This window comes from Balaenoptera ricei, chromosome 5 (genome assembly GCF_028023285.1).
Source record: "Balaenoptera ricei isolate mBalRic1 chromosome 5, mBalRic1.hap2, whole genome shotgun sequence".
Taxonomy (NCBI): Eukaryota; Metazoa; Chordata; class Mammalia; order Artiodactyla; family Balaenopteridae; genus Balaenoptera; species Balaenoptera ricei.
Genome location: NC_082643.1, coordinates 86,056,003 through 86,080,698, shown reverse-complemented (window position 1 = coordinate 86,080,698; position 24,696 = coordinate 86,056,003). Strand labels below are relative to the sequence as shown.

Here is a 24,696-nt window from a genome sequence, read left to right as displayed (position 1 = left end):
ATCTAGTCAGACTTCAATTTAAAAAGGTAAAGGTATCTAATTTAAAAAATGTTACAAATGAACTTATTTATAAAACAGAAACAGACTTACAGATATCGAAAACAAACTTATGGTTACCAAAAGGGAAACATGGCAGGGAGAGAGAAATCAGGAGCTTAGGATGAACATACACACACTGATAGATAACCAACAAAGACCTACTGTCTAGCACAGGGAACTCTACTCAGTATTCTGTGATAACCTATATGAGAAAAGAATCTGAAAAAGAATGAATATATTTATATTCATTATTATATATTTATATATTTATATTTATATATAAATATATAATATATTTATATGTATAGCTGAATCACTTTGCTGTACACCTAAAACTAACACAGCATTGTAAATCAACTATACTCCAATAAAATTAAAAAATAAAAAATAAAAGTAGCCCAAGCCTAAAATGAATTTTCCTTTCAATTGAAGGCAGAATTGATACAAAGTGACTTCTTGGAAAAGCATGAAATATGCATGTATGTGTGAGAATGAATGTTTTTTTGCCCACCATCAACTTCTACTCTGGGTGTTCTAAAGAGTTCACTTCACCTGGAGTATGATTTATCAATTTACCAACACATATGCTCCATATGTCCATCATTCAATGGTATAATTTTTAACGTGTTTCATTTAAACAAAATGGCCATAAATATTTAGATGGACATCTGACAATGAATACTTTTCAAACTGGGGTAATGTTTTTAGCATCATTGATCCAGCAAGATCCAATAAGAATGACTTTTTGTTTAAGAGAATTCTCTCTATGATGATGTTCCACTCCATTAGTGAAAAGGGAGTTGCTCAAGTTACAGAGATATGTTCTCAAGGACATTGGTTAATAAAACACAGACCTCTGTGCCCAGATGTTGAATGTTTACATATAGGTATTTGTTCAAGCAAACCATTTTGTTGTATTAATCGAATGACCACTGTATTAAACTTAGGCTTATGTAGACCTAATCAGATTTTTAAAATCAGTGTAGCCTATAGAAAATATTTCTCAAGGAATATCAAATCATTTTGTCTTTAGGTTTCTATACAAAAACTATAAGAACATATGCAAAAATATCAAAAGAATACATAATCGGAAGTTACTTTTACAGAGGAGGTTGTATTATATTTTTTTCTTCTGAACCCCTACATTTTAAAGTTAAGTATATTAGATTTATGGAGATGAATAAATATATGTATTTGTTAATACACTGTTGCAAGGTAGGGACATTTAGACTTATATCAGACACAATTTATATAGGTCCTCCAAAAAAAGACACTATGTAGTATTTCGCTGAGTTTGTGTAAAATATTATAGCTGTCTCTAGGATGCCTTTCCTTTGTGGAAAAGAAGCTTAATTCTGCCAAGCCGAGAGTGCAGGGCCCCTTCCTGCCCTTATTTGCTTTTAGAGATTCATGCTGTCAGGTTGATAAATGGGCTTTGACAGAAGCAAAGGTAATTCAAAGCTCACTCACAGGTAGAAGAGTCTTTAGTAGATTTTTTTAAGTCTGAGAGAGGAAATATATATACAGAAAATGCATAGTATTAATTCACTGTGAGGCTGTTATTTTCCCAAACGCCAAAAACACATCATCTTTCTGAAGCTATATTTTAAATTCATCTTAATATGCTTTCATGTACATGTGTGTCTATTTATTTACAAACAAGACTATTTTTTTATCCATATGAAAGAAAATCAGTTATTCATCAAGAAAATTAAATTGGTAGCAAATGCGTTTTTTGGAAGGTAACCTTTTATAAACCAAGTACTGTTAAATACATCTTTGACTAGATCAATCTAACAGAATCATACTTTGGAATTACAGAAAAGAGTTGAAGGTTTTAGCAAATGTAGGTAAATTTTAGTTCTATACTCTTTGCTTTTGATGTTTGACAGATCAATTCATTAGTGATGAAATAATGGGATAAGTCTGCAGAGAGAGCTCAATTCATTGCATTTATCCCACCCACCTTAGTTCATCTGCAGAGTCGGTGCTCTGATTTCATGAGAACATATCCCATCATCCTCCCTGGCATAAGCCCTTCACTTTTCACTTAGCTGTGTAATAGTTAGTAAGCTATTCCATTTTCCCTTTGCTCTTTTAGAAATACACAGGAATATAGCATTTAGAAAGAACTTTTCCTGTAGTGTTAAATAGATTCTGTAATTAATAGTATATACCAATAATAGGATATCTGCATTCCTGGGTATTCTGAAGAGAGTGAGAACACTTTCTTTAGTTGTTATTACTTTTAGATTAGCTCATATAAATAACTACTTTTAGTACTAAACTGGTGTCAGAGCTGACTCATTTTTACTGTCTTTGTTTTTCTAAGTTTGGAAATGTAACAAGCTAATTTTCTTTGGAAGACAGTATTGGAGCAGTCCAAAACACACCATAGATGCACATTAGCACATTTCTAGATAAAAACAAAACTGGTATAAAGCTCTAAAGAAATCGTTTGGACAAATAAAAATACCCAATTCAATGAAGGGTTTTACCAGGTCTGGTCATCTTTGGCAGAAATAATATGTGAGATCTATTTCAAAAAAATGCAAACAGGATAACGTTTATAACTATATCAGTTATTCTATTGAGCATTGCAGTTGCCTCGCCCTAAAATGTGTGCTCCTCTGCACAGCTGTAAGAGAGTGGTACAAAGAAAACCATATATGATCTCATTTAAATGGCTTGTAATTGCATACGCACATAAAGGCTTGTGCACCGATAATTATGATTTAATATAAACAGACACAATTAGGAAGAAATGAGAAAAAGGGAAGCACTGACAATGTGTGAAGGAATACAGAGGAGGGAGGGATGGCTATTTGACTAAGAGCAAGGAAAGGCTTTGTGGAGGAGTAACCATTTTACATGGGTTTTGGAAGATGTGTAAGATTTCACAGGTAGTGTTGTTAGTGGAAAGAGGCAACAGTAAGAACAGGGAACAGCATGAGTGGAGACACGAAGTCCAGAAATCTGAAGCCATTTCCGAGAGTCATTTTATCTCAGTCTCCTTACACGGAGCACATTATGGGAATGAATCAAATATAAGGTGAGAATGATAGCTGCATGCAGTCATCTGTTCATTCACTCATCCGTTCAGTTCACCGAGGTCCTGAAATGAGCTATACCCTGGTATAAACTACTGATAAATTCAGAAAAAAATGTGAATAAAATATAATGCTTGTCCAGGAGGAAATCATTCTTTATTGTGGAATATGGAAATAAAAACAGATAATTACAAGACCATGTAATAAATTCTTTACTTGGAATGTTCGGAGTGTTATGAGAATAAAATGCATGTATGAATTAAATCTGCTTGGGAGAATCAGGAAAAACTTACTGGAAAAATTGACATTTGGCATGGATCCTGAAGGGTATGTAAATATTAGGGTGGATGAAAAGAGTATAAGATGAATTGTCAAAGCAGATGAAATAAATATTTGTAAATGAAGACAGGTGTAGAAAGGCATAATGTGTCAGGGTGGAGGACTTGAGTGCTATGCTTAGGAGATGGGACTTCATTCCGTAGCCCTACAGACTTTGCAATTCTGTGAGTAGAGAAGTGAAAGATCTTAGCTGAACTTTAGCACCATTCCTTGGGCATTGATTTATAGCCTACATAGACAAACGAAATGGGCTGTAACTTAGTCAACCCACTAAATGTCTAGTACCTTCTAAATTATATTCATATCTTGGTTCAAGTAGAATTTATAATGTATCAATCACTAAAAAGAACTGAAGGGTTTATCTGATAAACTATTAGCCCAATTGCTTCACCCAGTTTACTCAGTCTAACATGAACCTCTGCATTTCAAGGAGAACAGAGCAAATGAAGAGACAATAACTCATTGAGTGTCATAAGAAACTCAATGGCCAGAAAGATTTTAGATCAAGGTTATGGCTGTTTCTATATAAGGCCACCAAACAGGATAAATCTGAAAAGAAGCACATCTGCTATGTGTAATACAATAGTAGTTTCTCTAACCTCTGCCCTACTTCATATGAACACTCAATACATCTTGACGATATATAATGATTATACGGAAGGATTGTCTCACTGTGTTCATATATAATTTTATAGAACAAAATATCATTTTTAGGTAGGTAAATCATAATCCCTTTCAACATAGGTATTCAATTCCTTGTTTAAAATCCTCCAGTCCATCTCTCTAAGAATGAAATTTAAATTCCTTGCCATGCCTTATAAATATTCCAGTACCTGAACCCTGCGTAATCCTAACCTCATCTCCTGTCATCCTCTTCTGGGCTCACCTTCTAACCAAACTGCCTTTCTATCTATTCCTCAAACACACCAATATTCCAGGGCCTTTGCACTTGCTCTTCCTACTGCACACATTCTTTTTCCCCAAGATGCAGACAGCTGTTTTGTCTTTCCGAGCCTAGCCCAAATGTCACCACCGTATCTGTTCTAAATTAGATAGGCACAATCTCCAATCCCAAAGCCCCAGTCGCACTCAACCATAACACCCCTCTTAACTGAAATCATTCCATTTATCTCCTTGCTATGTATTTATTCTGCCTCTCCCACCATTCCTCCCCAACACACACACACACACACACACACACCTAGATTGCAAAATATAAGAGCAAGTAACTTGCCCATTTAGCTCATTACTCTTTACATGTGGGCCTAGGACAGTAGGTGTTCAGTTGAATGAATAAAGATACAGCACTCCCATATATTTATATCATTATTTTCAAAGATGCTGTTAATAATGAATACAAACTATTTCTGGGTGCGACTGAAAGGAACAACATATAACTCTTAGTTCTTTCTACACTAGGCAAAAGGTTCTTGGTTTGGTTGAAACTTTCATCTATTTGAGCGGCCTAGCCACGCCACTCTGCATATGAGATTCATTCCCCCTGATACATTGCTCATCATTTGTACCAGGAAAATTAATAGGAATTAGGAGGAAATGTTAGTGGCCTTTCTTCTTCTCCTCCTACACTAGCATATAATCAACCATGTCCTTCTCATCTTCAGAGTACTTATTAAAGCTTTACTGAAAAAGCCTTTGAAAGGGAGCCTGCATGAAAGAAATTACGTGACTGTCTAGACCTCACCCTTTCTTACAGAGACGGATGTGGATAAAAGTGACAGTATCATATTTGCTGTGTGCAGTATGTTTTAACAATATGTTACCATCAACTTTGTTGTTGTTGTTGTTCCTGTTGTCTTATTTTCATTTATTCAGCTCTGTTCTATAATCATGCATACAACTTTGCATTTGCCTGGAAGTGCTCCTTTTACATGGTATGATACTAATCATAGTGATGATAGAGTACTGTTTATAGATTAGCAACATACTGAGGATTGAAAGAGCCAGAGATTAAATCAAAAGGGAAAATAACAGATCACAGAGCTGGTTCAGCTAGCTGGTCAGCTTGGACCTCCAGCACATATGTCTCAGTCTCCAGAGTCTAAGTTTCTACCTCTAAGGTATCTTCCCTCACAAGAAAAAGATCTGTAACCTAAATGAAGATTCAGATTCTTTATGTCTGAGATATGTGATTTTTTAAAGAATCACAGGCAGTTAACTATGCACCAGGGTTGAGAACCAGAGGTCTGGATTATGACTTGAGAACCTCAAGGCAGGTGGCCAACTCTCTTCCTCTTTAGGTAACACTAGCTATGTCACAACAGAGAGCAAAGGTCAGTGTCTGACTATCTGGGTATGGGCCCTACCGTGTCTCATGGGAGGTGATGTCTGTAACTACATTAAATCTGATGAGAAATGTGATTTTTCAAGAGCTTTTTAAATCCAAAATTTCCTTCATTCCTCTTTCCTTCTCTCCTTCCTTCAATTATTCTTTGAATCAGCTTCACGATTTCACTTTATCTATTAAAATTTTCTTCATTTTACCTCCATATATCCCAGAAGCAAAGTTCAAACAGTTTTAAATTCAAAGGTGTACACAATATTCCAGCAAGGCGTGGCATAGTTCGTGTAGGCGTAAAGCCAGTATGCCTATTCCAATGTGCATTTTGATCTCCTAGGAATATTTATATCTCTATAATCTTCTTAAGGTTAAGTAGCATGCAAATACTATTTGGCACATATATTTTATTCTAGTGAGGCAGTTAATTTGCTTGCCCCTGTATAGTCTGAAGTCTGAAAGCATGCTGTCTTTAAAGCTCTTAGAATAGAGTGGAATGAATTTTGTCTGTTATGACACAATATGTCTGAAGGACCAGCTCTTCATCATCAAGTTTATGTTACCAACTCTCTTAGTGTGTACTAAGTTATGTCAATTAAACCTACATCCAGATACAACATGTTCACCTTTTGTGGTAATGTCCTTTATCAGAAAGTATCATTTTTTAAAAAAAATTATTTTATTTTTATTTATTTATGGCTGTGTTGGGTCTTCGTTTCTGTGCAAGGGCTTTCTCTAGTTGTGGCAAGCGGGGGCCACTCTTTATTGCGGTGCGCGGGCCTCTCACTATCGCAGCCTCTCTTGTTGCGGAGCGCAGGCTCAGTAATTGTGGCTCACGGGCCCAGTTGCTCCGCGTCATGTGGGATCTTCCCAGACCAGAGCTCGAACCCGTGTCCCCTGCATTGGCAGGCAGATTCTCAACCACTGCACCACCAGGGAAGCCCCAGAAAGTGTCATTTTAATTCATACTTTATTTAACTCTCTTTTGAAGCCTGTTACTATTAAAAAGAAAAACATTTAAAAATGCATTTCTTTCATGCAGAAATGTTCCAAAGGAAAATCTTAAAGATAGAAACTTCTTTCTTTCTTTTTTTAAATTTATTTATTTTATTTTTGGCTGTGTCGGGTCCTCATAGCTGCACAAGGGCCCTCCCTAGCTGTGGTGAGCGGGGGCTACCTCGTTGCGGTGCACGGGCTTCTCATTGTGGTAGCCCTTCCCATTGTGGAGCACAGGCTCTAGGTGCGAGGGCTTCAGTAGTTGTGGCACACGGGCCTAGTTGCTCCGTGGCATGTGGGATCTTCCCGCACCAGGGCTCGAACCCGTGTCTCCTGCATTGGCAGGCAGATCCCGAACCGCTGCGCCACCAGGGAAGCCCTCTTTCTACTTTCTTAAAACATAAATAAGACTTTAATTTAAAACAATGGTACTAAACTATACTGCTGGTGTTGATGTTTGCTCATCTAAATTGCTTTTAAATCTTTATACTTATAAAGTCCTCTACACTTTATTCAAACAAACAAATATTGAGTAAGCTACATTTTATTCTTATTTTCTCAAATTATTCATATGCCAAAGAAGAAAGCCAAAATTGCACTTTTTCAGCATTTCAACAGAGTTAATATTATTATAGATGTTAACTTTATGAAGATCTCAAACAGAAAGGGAGATCGGATATGGAACATTATTACACAGATTATCTATTAATGTAATTCACCACATTAAAAGATTAAAGAAGGAAAAAAATAATGGTCTTACCAACAGATGAAACAACTCTCATTCATTTCAAACAATAGCTTAGCAAACTTGGAATAAAAGGGAATTTTCTCCATCCTCATGAAATGTTATATTTAGCGATGAAACATTGGAAGAATACCTTTAAAATTTGAAACTAGGCAAAAATGCTCATTATCACTGCTTCAATACATCTTACTAGAGGTCTTTCGTGCAAAAGACAAAAACGGAAGAGAAGAAGTTGTAATGATTGGAAATGCTATCTATATCTACATACACATTAATGTGATTATATGATATATATGTAAAAATCTAATGAAACATATGCAAAGCTTTTGCAAAATGATGTTAAGTTGGAAGTTTACAATGAGTTGCAGAGACAACAGATATCAGATACCAAAGAGAATGGCAGACAAATAAATTACAAATTTTCAAAGGAAACTTTCAAAATAATTTACATCCTGTCTCTTAATATCCCTCATCATGACATGTTTATGAAAAAGAATTGAAAGGGAATTGTGGGTAGGTAGAGACCATTTAAGAGATTGTTTTGGTTAGATCTGATAATATATGTGCTTCACACTCACCCTCTAGAGTGGAACTGATAAGGAGAGCACATTCTACATGCCAAGATGCCTAAAAAGAAAGCCTTCAATGATCCTACTTGGAGAATTTGATATATGACCCTGATATGTAGAAGGAATGTGGCCCACTGACTAAAGCCCAGATAGAAATCTAGAGAATGAGAGAGGAGAGGGGACAAGCTACTTTGATGAAAGAATTAAAATGAGGCAGCTGATTTAGGATCAGCCTGTATCCCAGAAGTCAGCAGGTTAAGAACGTAGATGTTTTCCAAGAATTAGAAGTGAGCCATGAAGAGAAGAGAGTTGGCTTATAACTAGTTTTACCTCTGTCTAATAAGAGTCAAATGTGGAATTTAACAGAAAGAGTCTACATCACCCTGGAAAACTAGGGAGCCAAGGCCGGATATACAAGCTGGAAGAAAATGGTGTGCCACCCATTTCATTGTAGTTGTAGAAGGACAAGACCCAGCAAGGGAGCTTTTGTGGAACTTATGAAAGATCCCACAATGCAGTCAGCTTTGAATATCTGCCAGGCCCAAGCCAATTCTCCTCAAAGATTTTTTTTTTTTTAATTTAAGGCATTTAGACCTAAATGTATTGTTCAGATAATTTTACAAGTTCATCTCCAAATTTATTTGGGATTAAAAGGTCAAAAAGTTGGCAAGATAAATTCTAAGAACAAAATTGGTGATAGGAATTTTCTGTACCCGACATGAAAACTTATTTTAAAGCCTGAGTAGTTAAAGAGTATGGTATTAGCACAGTGTTAGACAAAACAAACAAATGGAACAGAAATAGAAACTATAAAATAGGTCCACATATATATGAGTAATTAATTTACAAAAGCTCTATTAGAAATCAGGGGAAAACAATGGTCTATTGACTCTAATCAACAAGTGATCCTGAGATACTTGGGGGTTTGGGATGGATAGAACTCTACCGCATAGAATGCACAAAATAAATTCTGTGGTAGATTAAAGACCTAAAATTTAAGAATAGAAATGTAAAACTTACAGAGCGCATATGAAAATGTTATGACTCCTGAGTGAAGACAATTCTTTTTCAAGCAAGACACTAAAAGTACAAACTCCAAAGAAGGCATTTAATAAACTTGACTTAATTAATATTTGAAAGTTCAGTACAACAGAAGACATGATAAACTAAAGTGAAAAAAGAATACCACGGAGTGTGAAAAGATATTTACAATACTGGGATATATAAACCAAATTTTAAAAATAGGCAAAATAGCAGTTGATGTGAGAAGAGATCCAAATGTCCAGTAAACATGAAAAGATACTCAGTCTCAGTAGTAATCAAGTAAAGGTTGATTGAAACTATGCCTAAATACTATTTCACAACTATCAGATTCCAAAGAAGGCTAACAAGAGCATGGTGAGGGTGTGGAGAAATAGAAATTCTCATATACTATCTGTTTGACAAACAACAGTTTGGAGTAAAATTTTGTAGAATCACTTTAGGGAGAAATTTGACAATAGCTAGTAAAGTTCAAGATTTCCATACCTTACAACACATTAATTCTTCTCGTAGATAGACCTTGGAAAAGCCCTTGTACAGGAGCACATTGAGATGTGCCCAGGAATGTGAACTGCAGCTTTGGAAAGAACACAAATGTCCATTATCAGACTTCTATATTGACACATTTGGGTGGATTCATACAATGTAATATTCTACTGCAGTTAAAAATGAGTGAACCTATAAGAATCCTCCTGTGAATGCAGGGGACACGGGTTCGAGCCCTGGTCCGGGAAGATCCCACATGCTGCGGAGCAACTAAGCCCGTGCGCCACAACTACTGAACCCACACACCATAACTACTGAAGCCTGCGCACCTAGAGCCCATGCTCCACAACAAGAGAAGCCACCGCAATGAGAAGTCTGTGCACTGCAACAAAGAGTAACCCCTGCTGTCTGCAACTAGAGAAAGCCCGCGCGCAGCAACGGAGACCCAGTGCAGCCAAAAATACATTAATTAATTAATTAATTTTTAAAAAATCAGTGAACGTAGAAATAGAGGAGAGTATGGTGTACAGTGGAAGAAAAAGGAATAATTATAAAAGGAAGATAAAGTGATGAGGGGAAAGTACATAATACAAAGAAAACATCAGTAGCAAGAGTAAACACTCAGTAAGAAGTGCCATGTACTTTCTTACGCGTCACATAATTTTTCCCCCTGGTCTGTTACCACCTAAGTCCTTGCTTTAGATAGCATAAAAGCAGGGTCCTAGAACATATGTTTTAATTTAGCTGCTAAATCATTCAGAGTGCCCTCCATAAATCCTATAATTAGAAACATTTAAACATCACTGGATAAAGGCTCCTCTACTATTTTAAAAACGCTAATAAAATGTTTGAGTTGTAAAATGTCACCTGATTTTTCCTACAAATCATAGATATTATTAACCTTGTATTGAAAGATGTGTTTAACTAGGATACCTTTTCTTTGCCTCACACTTGATTATCAATTTAATTTTTTTAAAATAATAGTATGTGCAATGAATATGATAAAAATGTCAAAATTTCTGGATTACTTACAAAATAACAACATTCATAAGAATCCACCTGCCAATACAGGGGACACAGGTTCAATCCCTGGGCCAGGAAGATCCCACATGCTGCGGAGCAACTAAGCCTGTGCTCCACAACTACTGAGCCTGCGCTCTAGAGCCCACAAGCCACAACTACTGAGCCCGCGTACCACAACTACTGAAGCCCATGCTCCTAGAGCCCATGCTCTGCAACAAAGAGAAGCCACTGCAATGAGAAGCCCGCACACCACAACAAAGAGTAGCCCTGCTCGCTGCAACTAGAGAAAGCCCGTGAGCAGCAATGAAGACCCAACACAGCCAAAAATAAATAAATAAATAAATAAATTAATTTAAAAAAAAAGAATCCTCAAAAGTGATTCATGTAAGTGGGTGAGCGAATCTTGAAATAGGCTCTCTAAATTATACAAACTAGTCCCAAAGCCATTCGGTAGTATTATCTTTAATGTATACTCACTTGTAACAAGCCAGGGTTTTTTCTAATCTGTATCACTGCTATATCTATTCTTGTACCAACACCCCACTGCTTTAATTACTGTAAATTTTAATATGTCTTAGCATCTACAGGTGGAAGTATGGAGGGCAGGGACTTTGTCTTACCTCTGTATCCTCAGTACCCAGAACAGTACCTAACATATTAAGAGCAAAATAAATATAGTTAGAATGAAACAAAACAAAACAAAACATTCATTTTATTTTTTGGCTGTGATTAAAAAAATTGGTGTGAAAAAGTATTAGTGAATTAACAAAGTACTATTAAAACCCTTAATATTTAATCATTTGATTTATTAGAAACCACTGGAACTCACTATTAAGTAAATGACTAGTGAATGATAATTGGAATAAGATTGTTCTTTAGAAGGAAATAAAATTCTTCTTATTTGCATTTATCCCTGTTTTCAAAAGTCATCTATAGCAAAGTTTTCTTTGAAGAGATGGAGCCACAGAAAGCTATAAAATGAGTAAACTTGCCCTAGGCCTTAGCAATAGTACCAAACTGAACTGTAACACATACATAACTTGCAGTATTTTGGAATAATGAAGAAAAATCCTTAAAAGGATTTCTGGTGTTAAAAGAGCTATACATACTATTGATTTCCAGAGAAAGGAGCTGCTTTCAAATTCTATTTCTAAATAGTAAGCAGGCTTTCTTATATTTAAGATTCTGAATAAGATTATTAAAATCTAATCAAGGAAATATCAAACCAGCTAAACTATTAAGCATTTATTCTAAAGCTGACCACATTTTATATTTCTTAGATTTTCCACCCAATTATTAATAATCATATATGCATATGTATATTTTGATCATTTTATATGCAATTTTATAAGTGGAAATATCGATTTAGAAGCACTGTATAACATTTTCTTACTATGGCACTTCAGTTTCTTTTGCTTAGAACTTCACAAGAAGTCCCAATGATATACCTCTACAATGACTCATATTTCTGTCTCTTTCTATATTGCAACATTATTATTTTAGGTTTCCTTGCATGATTTTTGGCCAAGATAGCTGAGATTTCATGAGCTTATCTCAAAAACGTTACCAAGGTTCATTTTTCCCATTCCCCAACTTCTTATTTAAAAATAAAAAAGTCAAAATTATCAGATAGCCTTTTTAAGAAATCTCTTAAATATAAAACAAACTTGTTTAAGAAGAGCATTTTTTTTTTTTACTTTCTTCTTATTTCTAATAGAAAATGAATTTATGGAAAGTTGAGAAAACAGACACAGAATGGTACATGAAACTAATTAAACTGCCTTTGAAAGTCTTGGACTACGGATACAAGTCTTAAATGACTCCACATTACTTCTAGGCTAAACTTTGTCCAGTTTTATAGCAAATTTCCTGTGCTAACAAACATAGTCAAAATTGCAACAACTATGAGATTAGTAAAAGTGGAGAACCATATATTAAATATGCATACAAAACACTTTAAATTATGTTTATTTTCCCCAGCTATGAAACATGAGTTTTATTCTGAATTGCTGAGAATAAAATACGGTAAAATAAGGATTTGTCCGTCCATACTTAACATAATTCAGATATTTTGTAAATTTTTAGATGCAACTAAACTGAACTGAAAGTTTGGCTGTCTGGACGGTTGGTAGATACTGATGAAAAAGACCTTTTAAAAAAGCAAGGAGGTTAAACTGAATCTTGACATTATCAGAATTTGATTTTAGTTTAGTTTTCAAAACTAATCAGATTATATTATTGGTATTTAGAAATTATTCTAAATCTTGTGATATCTTTTGCACAATATAGATATGAACAATAACTTGCCACAATCAATTTTAAGAAAGAATCTTAAAAATCATGTCATTTTTATCTTTATGACATACCTCCTGAATTGTTTTGTTTTCAAGATCTTTTCCTTGAAACTTACCTATAGAGTATCTTTCTGCCATCCTTTTAAAAAGTGAAAAACCTAATTTCACTTCTGTGTATGTCTGAGCCAAATTTTAAAGGATTACGTTCTTAATCTTGACATTCAAAGGAGACATCCCGTGATGCTGTTAATGTTCCAGCAGGATTAAGGAGTGAGACTGCAGTGTCTCTAAGAGCACTCCAACTTATCTTCAATATGCTCATTTCTCAGTGATGGGGCAAGGAGGGACAGAATCTCTAAGCCCTTGACCTCATCAAAGAAGTCAGCTGTGTCAAAGTGTGACTACCTTTAATTTATTATGCAATACCGAGGGAATTAATGCAGTATTTTTGTTTGTAACACTTTCCTCCCCAGTCTTATTCAGTGATGCTGAAATGATAAATAGGAAATGCCGAACATCATGAATATTTTTTCTTTAAAAATTATAAAGTGGAAATGAAATAAAAAATCTATAATCATGTATTACATATAGGGTGCTCTGGCCAACACTTTTGCCATTTACTCTTTTTCATTGTACTTGTTATATTCAAAGAATAAATATTATCCAGGAATTCCATGTAAAGATTTGATACACTGTTTTGATTCAGGTGATTAAGAAATGCCTCTATACTTCCTGACATAAGTATATTAAGACTGAAGCTGAGCTGCCTATAGTATGGGCACATAAAATACTAACTGGAAAGGAAGGCTGCATTTGCTTTCCAATAGTGAATATATAGATTGATTGCAGGGAAATATTTAAAAGTTGAGAAATATATGATAGGTCCATTTACAGGGACAAGAATTTAATTTCCCTGCATCAATAGCCTGAGATGTGAAATTAGTTAAATATATGGCTATGGAGTCCTGTTATAGAGAAGTTAGCACTGTGGTTGAATTCAATCATTGGCTTTCATCTAAACAAGTGTACAGCATTTTTGTCAACTTTCCTAATTCAGCAATGATATCTAGAAGTGTTAAACAAGTATTTTGACTTGGCAACTTCTAAAATTGATGATAAAGTCAAAAACATTTTGTGACATCCTACTTATCTGATTCTCATGTTCATCTTTTCCTCTTCACTAAGATATCGCAGCCTTTTTTCTACAAATGACCATGTCAAATCTTTTGATGGCAGATTTAATGCCTAACAGGAAGACACTCTTTAAAGAAGGCCAGAAAATAAAAAAGTAAGTTGAAAAACACAAATAGTGGATTTTTGCCAGCTAAGAAAGCATCAGGAAACTGAAGACTGAATCAGTTAATCCAGTTCACCCTTGGTTTCGCTTTGTTTGGAAAAATAGAATCTTTCTCTTGTAGCTTTATAGAAGCTTGATAGATGAGGTAGAAAATGAATGAGATTTTAGTTCCTGCTCTCTGTGAAGCCTGTGCTGTCCCTATCACTCTCTCCTTCCATTCATCTTTTTGATGTCCAGACCTATGTAAAAAGAAAGCAGAGGAGAGTTGCTTTTATTGGTTTTAAGTAAATAAATTAAAATTGCTACAAAAAGCCTAATCCTTGATCTACAGCATTTCAAAAGACTTTTCAGATGATGATCTCCCACAAGTATTTTTAAGATCCTATATACATTATCATGCACAATAGGCATCTTGTTTTGGTTTACAAAATTTGAAGACAGGTATATATGTATATGATATGCACAGAGAAAACAGTATAGAGAAAATCCCACTTTCAGAAAAGAATCAGTCCTAGCAGGAGTACTAACATGTGTATGTTTCTGTCTCTATAAGTATGGGACTATTTTATATATATCTGTGCATGAAACATATCGTCTTGGGCATCTCTTTTAAGACAGGACCATACAAAAACAAGCCTGGTATCTTTGCAACTCATGCTAGATAGAGGTCAGAATTCCAAAAGGGTCAGAGCCAAAGCACAAAGAATAATACATATTTGATCAAAATTCACTCGTAGGCTAAGAGGTGATTGGCAGAGAACAAGCAATATTAAGCACTCAGCTCTTCTCAGAGAAACCACAGTGAATACATAGCCAAGAATACCATCTGTTGAATATGAAATTCTTGGATCAAGATATTATAGATACATTTCCCCAAATAGCAGGGACAGAAATCTTTCTGGAAACAAAATCACAATAGCGTTGCAGAGACGCCAAGTGAAAGAGAGGCAAATAACTGTTCACTGTATTGTGGGGAGCAGACTTCCTTACTGCTAGTGCAGGGTGTGATTAATTACATGGCATGGCTCGCGATGCTGGTAGTAAATAAACGTAGTCACCCAGTTTGAATAATTTCTAAATCAGTATGTCAACTACTAGCCACGGGTAGATCAAAATCATTTCATCCTGTGTGGTGTCTGTACCTTCATTCACTCTCAGAATTCATCGTGTTCCCTGTCATTTATCATGTTTTATAAAGCTAATAGAATGATGACTGAGTGATATTCAATGGAAGATTTATATTACAAGATTAATGAATGACACTTATCCCTAAGTAAAACTGAGACACAATTCTACACTTTATATTTAGATCTGTATTCTTAGAAAAGACATGTTTTTCTATATATCAAAAAAATTGCCTTGGCTAAAATGTGCCTATATTTGAGCCTGCATCTTTTTTAGGGAAGCAACCTGGTATCTAGAAGTAGACAATTGTTGATGTAGAAATGACCTACGCTAATGAGAAAAGACATAGAAAGTGAAGGAGGAAGAGTGGCAAACGCAGTGGTAGAATGTACAGATTTTAATGAAAAGGACCCTGATTCCCTTAACTGCACTCATTGAAAAAAGTTGGATGCCAATGTGAAAGGGACTAAAATGTTGATTGATTCAGAATTTCATCTCATGACCTTGTTTTTTATTCACACTAATTATATGCAAATGTTTTATTTTGTATTTACCTTGGAAATTTCTATATTTTTCTTCAGTTTCCTGGAGCATCATACATTGCTATTAAGACACAACTAATTATTATTTTAAAATATAGTAGGGGCTCAATAATTAAAGGAGGGACTAGAATGATGGCATAATAAGAGCATTCTTTTAAGTACTTTATACCTATTAATTCATTTAATTCTTATAACAATTCTAAGGAGTAGATGCAATTACAATCCCCAATTATTTCTGTAGGGAAACTGAGGCAGAGATTTCAAGTAAAAGGCCAAAGTTTACTCAGTAAACTGATTTGAACCCAGCCCTTTTTCTCCACATCCTGTGCTTCTAACCACTTTGAAATATTACACATGAAAATAGCCAAAACACCATCCACTGGGACTGTTATTATACATGTAGAGGGATCTAACAGAAAGGCCCATTTTCTTCTGGTAATTTTGAGAGGTGCATATGACAAAGAATTTCTGTAAATACTTCTATCAACAGATTGCAAGCAACACAAAGAGCAGCACAGTTATTTAGGTGAATTCGGACTTATAAACGAAACACTTAAAGAAAGTTTAGTGACTGTCTCTTGATTTTCCCTGAGCCTTTCTTTATGTCTTATACATGCCATACCTTTTGTTTTGTGTTATATTTGTATATGTCTCTTTTCTCTTTCTAGGCTTCTTGAAGGCAAGAGTCATTATTTAATGGTGTTTAAATGGTCTTTAAAATATTGCTAGTGAAAAAAATACATGACTCAAGGATATCTGTGATAATTCCCCAAATTAACAATAAAAAGAACATATTACATTGTAATTTGACTTAAAACATTACTTCTGAACCCTTTAAAATGTATAAAAGATAAAGAATGTAAAAAAAATAAAGTGCACCTGCTCCCTTAGTATCTCTGTACCCAGGTCTGCCATTTTTTCAATGTGATCAATTTACTACGAAAGTCAGCGTTTAAAAATTAGTAATTATAATTCTTTTCACCTACCTAGTAGAGTGTAGCAAAAGTTTCAAGTACCTTAAATGTTTTCAATGATTGATAGTATTAAAGTCTGGTTTTATGCTCCAATACTTAGTTTAGTTACATGACATAATATATCACGTGTAACACCCAAAATATCTTACACTTTTAGACATTCCATTTTTACTTCCTAATACGGTGCATTTGCACTACATTTTTGAACTATTTCAGACACGTTATCTTGTAATTCTGACTCAGTCAGAAAACAGCTAAGAGCACCACTTGTTTGCTTTAGATAAATGAGTTCCTGGTCATTCATCACCTCTCATGCTGAAAATGGCCACACTTCAGTGACATTGTGTTGTTGGCAAAAGTTGGCAAAATTATACCAGTAAGTATAATTGAACAATATCTTTAAAACATTATTTCTATAGTTTAAACTGTAAAATGTTATAGTTTCTAAGGCATATAATACGATGTATTTTAGAAACAGAAAAAGAATTTGTAATATATACAGAAAAAAACATATATGCCTCTTAAAGACCACCCTGCTATTTTAACAATTTAAGTATTTTTTGGCTACTCTACCAAAACACAAAATTCCAAGAAAAATTTATCTTATTTTTTTTCCTTTTCTTGGCATTACTTACATGTGAAGTTGAGTGAGATTGTAAATAAATCTCTGTACTGATAGGTGCTGTATTAAATGCTGTGTAAAATATCAGGAATGGCTTGAATCATAATTGTGCTTTTATATTTTTCAATTCCTGGTATAGAATTATTAAGGTTAAATTTAGAATAGTGACATATTTACAGGTGTTTTCTGACTTGAGGATCTCTTTAAAGCAATTTACAAAAGCTTCCTATAAAATTTTTCATTTTTCCCCATAATTCTACTTAATCATGCTCTCTGAATAGCAATTTTAGCTAATGGAGAAGTAACATTATATTCACAGAACCATCAACTAACTATCAGAGTCTTACAACAAGGAAAGATCCTAAAAAATGGCCATGTTAATGAGCTCCACATTTTAGCTTTCATACATTTCTGTTGAGTAAAGCGAGCTAATTTTCTTCTGCAGGCCTCAGATAACTTAGTAAGATTTTAAAGCTGCTTGTCAAATGTAATTTGACCTAATAATTACCCCTAAAGATGTGATTAAGAAACACCTGACTCAGATATTGTGTACGTATGCAAACCACGAGTCATCACCCCTTCCTCTCCTTTGATTTCAGTGGCTAACAGCCAAGTCAGCAGGCTGAGAAGTAGCCTTCAGGAATAACCTGCCAGTTTAGAGTTTATTCAGATCATTGCACTTATGCCAAATGTGCCTAACGAGAAGAGAGTCCTTGATGTGTACAAGCATTAAATGTATGCATTGTTCTAAAAGACTTCATGGGGGGAGGAAAGAAAGGAATTCCTGTAATCTGTCTTTAATACAAATGCTAACAAATATTAAGACTGTAATTCAAACAGTAAGAATATTTGCAGTTACACTAAAGTAGATATATACGACCCTAATGATGCCAAAAAAGACTTTTTTTCCTCTAGAACTGGACACCTACTTTGCATATGAGAAGATTGTTTTTCAATCTTTGAGGTTTACAAATTGATGAGAAGCATACTATTTTTATATTCATTCTTCACTATTTTCTGTTCTGAATTCACCGATCAATGTTTAAATAAAATGTAACCCTATGTCTCCTTAGAGAATATCTATGGAAAGTGTTATCTAGATCCATTTTTTTTGCTTCCTCAAAACATTCCCTTAAACATATATCATTATGTTCAAGAATACAAAACTTGTTCAGTTAAAAAAACCTTTTCGAAATACACTTGACAAGTAGCATTATTAGAGATTATCTCTTAATATAATGAATATTTTCAGTGATATTCTGATTATAACTTTCAACTTTCATTTCTAGCTTAGTTCATTTTTTTAAACTCCTATTATGCGGAAGAAATTTCTGGACAGACTATTATTACATTCTGTCACCAAAGTCTGAAGGCAGCTTCCTGAACTTGCTGATGTTTTATTTATTTCTTACCTGAAAAAGATTTTAAAATATGCTTATATATATGCTTATGGATTTCAATTATTTGTGGATTGCTACAGAAACAAATATAAAAATAATTAAGGAAAATATTTTTAAATTTCGAAAGTAACTTGAATTTATAAGATTAAGGATATGAAAATAGATGATTTTTTCCAAGTTAATTATTTTTGTTATCTTATTTAACACGTGGATTCACAGTGATTTTTCAAACTTTTATTAATCAGTAATTCATTTATGTTCTATATTTTGAATGAAACCATAGTAGTAAATATCACTAAAATTAAAAAAATTAAGTAAAAATGAGTTGGTTAGAAAAGATAACTTTATATCCTCGTCTAATACTCATTTATTCTCACAGCTATCATTAGGAAGGTTTACTCAACCAAAATATAATATATAATTATATGTAATATATAATTCTCATTCCACTTACAAATCTGTGCATAAAGTTTCCACTCACTGAAGAAGAATTTCACAACTTAGAAACACAGAAAGTGAGATTCTGGATATATATAATTAAAGAGTGGAGCTAAATGCTTGCATGATTAAAGGAAATGAAAAATTAGAAGTATTTATAATGGTTGAATTGTGAAATTATAATCAGGCTCAATCTGAAGTACTATGATTTCCATTCCAGTGGTCGTTTTAGTAATCTCTTGCCTGATGGAGTTACTATTCTTTCCCCATGCACATGTTCAAATTTTCTGCATACTTTACATTATGAGAAACTGCCTAATTCCATGTTCTGAGAAGTGTTTGGTACAATGTTGATGTGGAATAAGGTTTCTCTTTAAATAAGAAAAGTAATGTACAAATATTTTCCATAGATACATACTCTAAAATATACATATTTCTATATCTCTAAGAAATGAGATTATCCTTTTCCAAATAAATATAAAAAGGCAAATGTCAAACCTTTATCTTTGTTAGATATAAGGATTATATAATAAATGAAATTCAAAGAATTTTGTAGGGATAGACATTGAAGAAAGAAAATAATGAATTAGAAAAAGCTACAAACATAAGGTATGTTTTGGATCAGGTTCTAATCTATCAGCAGTGGTAACATTTCTATTCTCCAGAGAGATTTGGTTACATTTCTCTGAAGCTATTTGTTCTATTAAAATCATAGAACCTTACTATTGGAAGGGTCTTTACACATCAACTAGTCCAATGGTTCTTAACTAACTTGAGTTTTGAAATGCTTTGTGAATACGATGAGAGTTCAAGACCCCCTCACTGAAAAATTACACACGTGCCCAGACTCACAGTTCTGCACACAATTCTGTGTACATTTCCAGGAATTCCAGTTAATCCAGGCGACCCATAGATGCAATTTAAGAGCCTCTGATTATTCAAAGTTCACTTTGTAAATGGAGTCAACTAGAGATCCAGAGAGTAAGAAGACTCCTTAATTCCAATTCCACTGACCTTTCAATACCTCTCAAGTTGTCCAGCCATCTGCACTGATAATGTTCCAAACAGACTCTCACCTAATGCTCATTTTTTTCTATTTCTATGACTGAAAGGGAATGAAAATGTGTGGAAGCGACTTCCACTTTCATTAGAGACAATTCCAGCTGCACTACCTAATTTTGTCTTTATAGGTGAAAAAAGTATTCTGTCCTTTCTCTTTTGTGTAAGTGTGTGTGTGTGTGTGTGTGTGTGTATCCATTACCATTTCAAAGCTTAAACTAAGCTGTCCCACCTTTCTTGTAAGTGTTTGATTCTGCTTCTATCTTCCAAAGAATAATGTGGAGTAGGGCATTTGTTGTCCAGTGGCAGGTGCTTGGATGCCGTATTCTTTTTATTTTTTTAAATATTATTTTACTCTTTTTTTAATGATATATTTTAATTATTTATTTATTTATTTATTTATTTATGGCTGTGTTGGATCTTCGTTTCTGTGCGAGGGCTTTCTCTAGTTGCGGCAAGCGGGGGCCACTCTTCATCGCGGTGCGCGGGCCTCTCACTATCGCGGCCTCTCTTGTTGCGGAGCACAGGCTCCAGACGCGCAGGCTCAGTAATTGTGGCTCATGGGCCCAGTCGCTCCGCGGCATGTGGGATCCTCCCAGACCAGGGCTCGATCCCGTGTCCCCTGCATTGGCAGGCAGACTCTCAACCACTGCGCCACCAGGGAAGCCCCTGGATGCCGTATTCTTATTTTTAACAGTCAATGTTCTTTACTCTAAGAGTAATAATTCCTTAAGGAATTATTTTTAACCTCTTAGAGTAAAGCTTTGTGACAACTAAAAAAATAGCAGTCCAATGTCAGCACTGCTCCCTTCTCTTTTGCTCTGAGTAATAGTCAAAAGGTAAGTTCTACTTCTGGTATCACTCATTTAAAAAGATGCTCTGTGAAATTTGGTAGGGAGCAAAGGACTTATAGGCTTCTTCTACTTCTTTCTGCTCCTTAAAGACATATATCTCTGACACCATCTCTTGAGGTAGTGGGATATTGTATATAGCTGGGATTTTCCTGAGCAACATGGGAAGCATGTTTGTCTTCTACAGCTTCCTTTGGAGGTTATAGAAATGAAATTGCAAGGTATAGTGAAATTTCTGTCTATCTATTAGTTGGCAGATGAATTGTTAAACTTAACATGCAAACATACATTTTTTCTTAAAAGCATCACTGCAGATACATCCACTGCATTGTGATTTATCTTTGGTTCCTCCTATAACCAAATTCCTCCTATAATTGTGATCTTGGAGAAGTTAAACTTCTGAGACTTTGAAAGACAACAGTGTGAGTCCCTTCTTTCCTCTATGGTTATTGTGAAGATTAAAGGAGATAATATATGGGGAATCCTTTTATAAACAAAATATCACGAGATAATATAGAAGCTGTTTATAAATCTTTATATGTGTCTTTCGAGTCTATCATCACCTAATAGCTGGAATCTTAAATGACCTTCCTACTTCTATTCATCCTTTCCAGTTTATGGTGGGCATTTTGTTAGAAGATGTGAATTCACTGGCACTGTTTTTGGGGACATTCTGTAACTTCCATCTGTACAATTTCCACATCCTCCAAATAGTGATTATAATACCTGCCTCTTTAGAGTCCTAAGAAGAATTGAGTGAAATTATGTATGTGAAAACCATTTGCAAATTACCATTGCTAAAGAGAAAATGAGGTGATAGTTCCACTGTCTAGAAAATCTTGCAGTGAAGTCATCAAAACTAACTCAATCTGCAGAATGAAATATTTGAATCTGTGCAGATATCTGCAACAATCTCTAGAACAGAAACATTCCAGGCCTCCCGATACAAAGCTGAACCAATCCATTTAGATTTTGCATTAAAAAGAGAGATAGCTGTATGACCATCACTTCACCACATACTTTATAAGTACATGTTAAAACAAATCAATGAAAGACTACAGACTGGACAAAACATGTCTTAAAGACTCAAAAATCTTCACAATGGATAATGAGGAGAAACGTGTATTTTCTTGGTAAGAAATGTTTTAGTTTATACTACAGAATCACAGATAGGTCATACTGAGATAAGAGAAAGCATTTCTGATAAACAGAAGCAAATCAGCAAGGCACATCCAACAGTGGGGCTGGGAGCAATTTCATAGAATCTGTTAGAGGCAAATGGAACTGGTGAGAGCATTAGAGAAAATCCTGCCCTTGGTCCAAACACCACTGATAGGAAACACATAAACAACAACAACAAAATATGTATGGTGCAGCTGAGGGCTGCTTCTCCAAAACATTGCCTGCAGTCAATACACACTTTCCTTTAAATCCTTAAAACATTCAAGTTAAGTTTCATGATCAATATAACCAAAAACATTATGCCTTAGGGATGGTTCTTTAGAGTTCTATCAAATGTCAATTTGCCATGTAATTATTTTGTTATTTGAAAAGACAGTATCCTTGGGCTTAAATATTGATAGCCAAACTAGTCATCTTTTTAGTAAAGGTGTAGCTATAGGTGAGAAATCAAATACAGTAGTTGGGTGTGTATTTTCAGAAACAAAAAAGACATTGACCTGTATAAAAGTCAAAGATATAATAGAGAACTGAATTATAGATCTACTAGGCAGGGTATTTTTATGGTTGAAACCTTAGGTTTAAATATCGCTGGTACCATTTTCTTTCCTTTTATTTTAGGCTATTAATTGTGGTTGTGCAGATTGGTCCCCTGGTAGATTTTGTACCTATCTTAAATTGCATTTCTTTGGTGTAGTGAGTCCCTTTCTACCACCCTCAGTTTTACCCTGGAGTATTGAATCTGAGGATGATTAAGGATAGGGAACCAAAGGCAATGGGAGTCGTTCATCGGGCCACCTGCAGGGGATTTTATAACTTTTCTATTCTTATTGAGAATCGACTAACTGATCCCAGAACGGTTCTCTGTAGGCCCTTCAAGGAAACCTAGTTTCTTATCAGATATCTGTACTTGTTCTGTCTTCCAAAATAACTTCTGTTGGTGTCTTTTGTCTGGGTCTCTGTTTTGCAGTAGAGCATTGTGAGAAATTATCCATTCTTATTTTTCAAAAAAATGATTTCAGTATAAGCATTGCTCTTTTAATAAAAAAACACCTCCTGGTCCTGACAGAGGACCAAGTACTGGTCGATTGAGGCTTGGAAGTGAAGGAATCAACTGAGGCTTTCTACATGGGAAACAATATGATTTTAAAATAGAAAAAAAAAAAAAAAAAAGAACCCCTGTACACTATTAATTTAGGAAATTTTCTGTTAATTAGTAACCTAGCTCTGTTTCTTCTGATAATTATTATAGAATGATTGTTTCATTCTATAACATGTAGATCTTGTATCAATACATTGTTGCTTTGTTACCATTAAGCAGGATATTATAAATTCTTACCTAATTAAGCCTGAGGTAGTCTTGCCATGGTGCTCCCATCATCAGATGTTCATTTTCCTTGGTGCTAGTGACCTAGGGTAAATAGAAAATCGTTGTATGGAAATAACCTGCCTAATATTTCAGGCCCTTAATAAGTGCTGAAATATTACAAACCATAACTTCACTAATAATACATATCATAGTCTAAAACATAGTTAAACTGTGTGTGTACAAGATATCCTCTAGGCCCCAAAGTATTCTCAGTTATTTGCATCATATAAAATTGTTCCCCTGCTGTGAGAAGTTTGGCAGATAGAATTATTTCTAGTTTTTAGAATGTATTTTGCTTAAATATTCAAGAAAATCTATTTTATATTTTTTTTCCAAGATTTGAGTCACCTTTCCAATACAGAAAAGGATACAATCAAGCTTGCATGAAAATAGAAAGTTGGGTCACTAGATCTGGAGGGGAAAAAAATTGTGAAGTAATTGAAGGATATAAAAAGGACCTAGAGAAGAACCTCCTTTTCACCTTGTCCCAAAACACCGGGTAAAAGTAGACACTCTCAATTAAATTAAAGGGTAGCAAATTTAGAATTTCTTTTTCTATCATATAATCAACCTGTGGGATTTACAGCCTCAGGAGGTTAAGTTAAACTTCTGTCTAGAGTTTAAAAACAATTTCATGGCTGCAAAAGTTTAGGTGATGGTGTAGGAATAATCAAATCTCACGCTTTCAGGCATAAAGTGATAAATGGACAAGGGAAACCTTTTCCCATAGTAAAACATAACTGGGGACATGTTTCAAACCTTAGACATTTATCAATGTGAGGAAAAGAGCAATCCAGGTGATAGTAGATTCTATCATCCTTGCTCTATGTCGGGTCATAAAATTTGTTACTGAGTTTTTTGTATCCTAGGAGATAAACAAGCCAAAAAGGAAAATCCCGTAAGTATACTTTCTCTGAGTCCATAATTGATCACTTTGAGAATAATGAAAAATACATTCCTTT

At 34.6% G+C, this 24,696-nt stretch overlaps 1 protein-coding gene across 4 annotated transcripts in view; it reads left to right on the top strand.

Moving 5' to 3' along the window:
- Positions 1 to 24,696, top strand: part of PCDH7 (protocadherin 7) — a 405,762-nt gene that overhangs the window by 336,851 nt on the left and 44,215 nt on the right. The gene's annotated exons all lie outside the window — the stretch shown is intronic.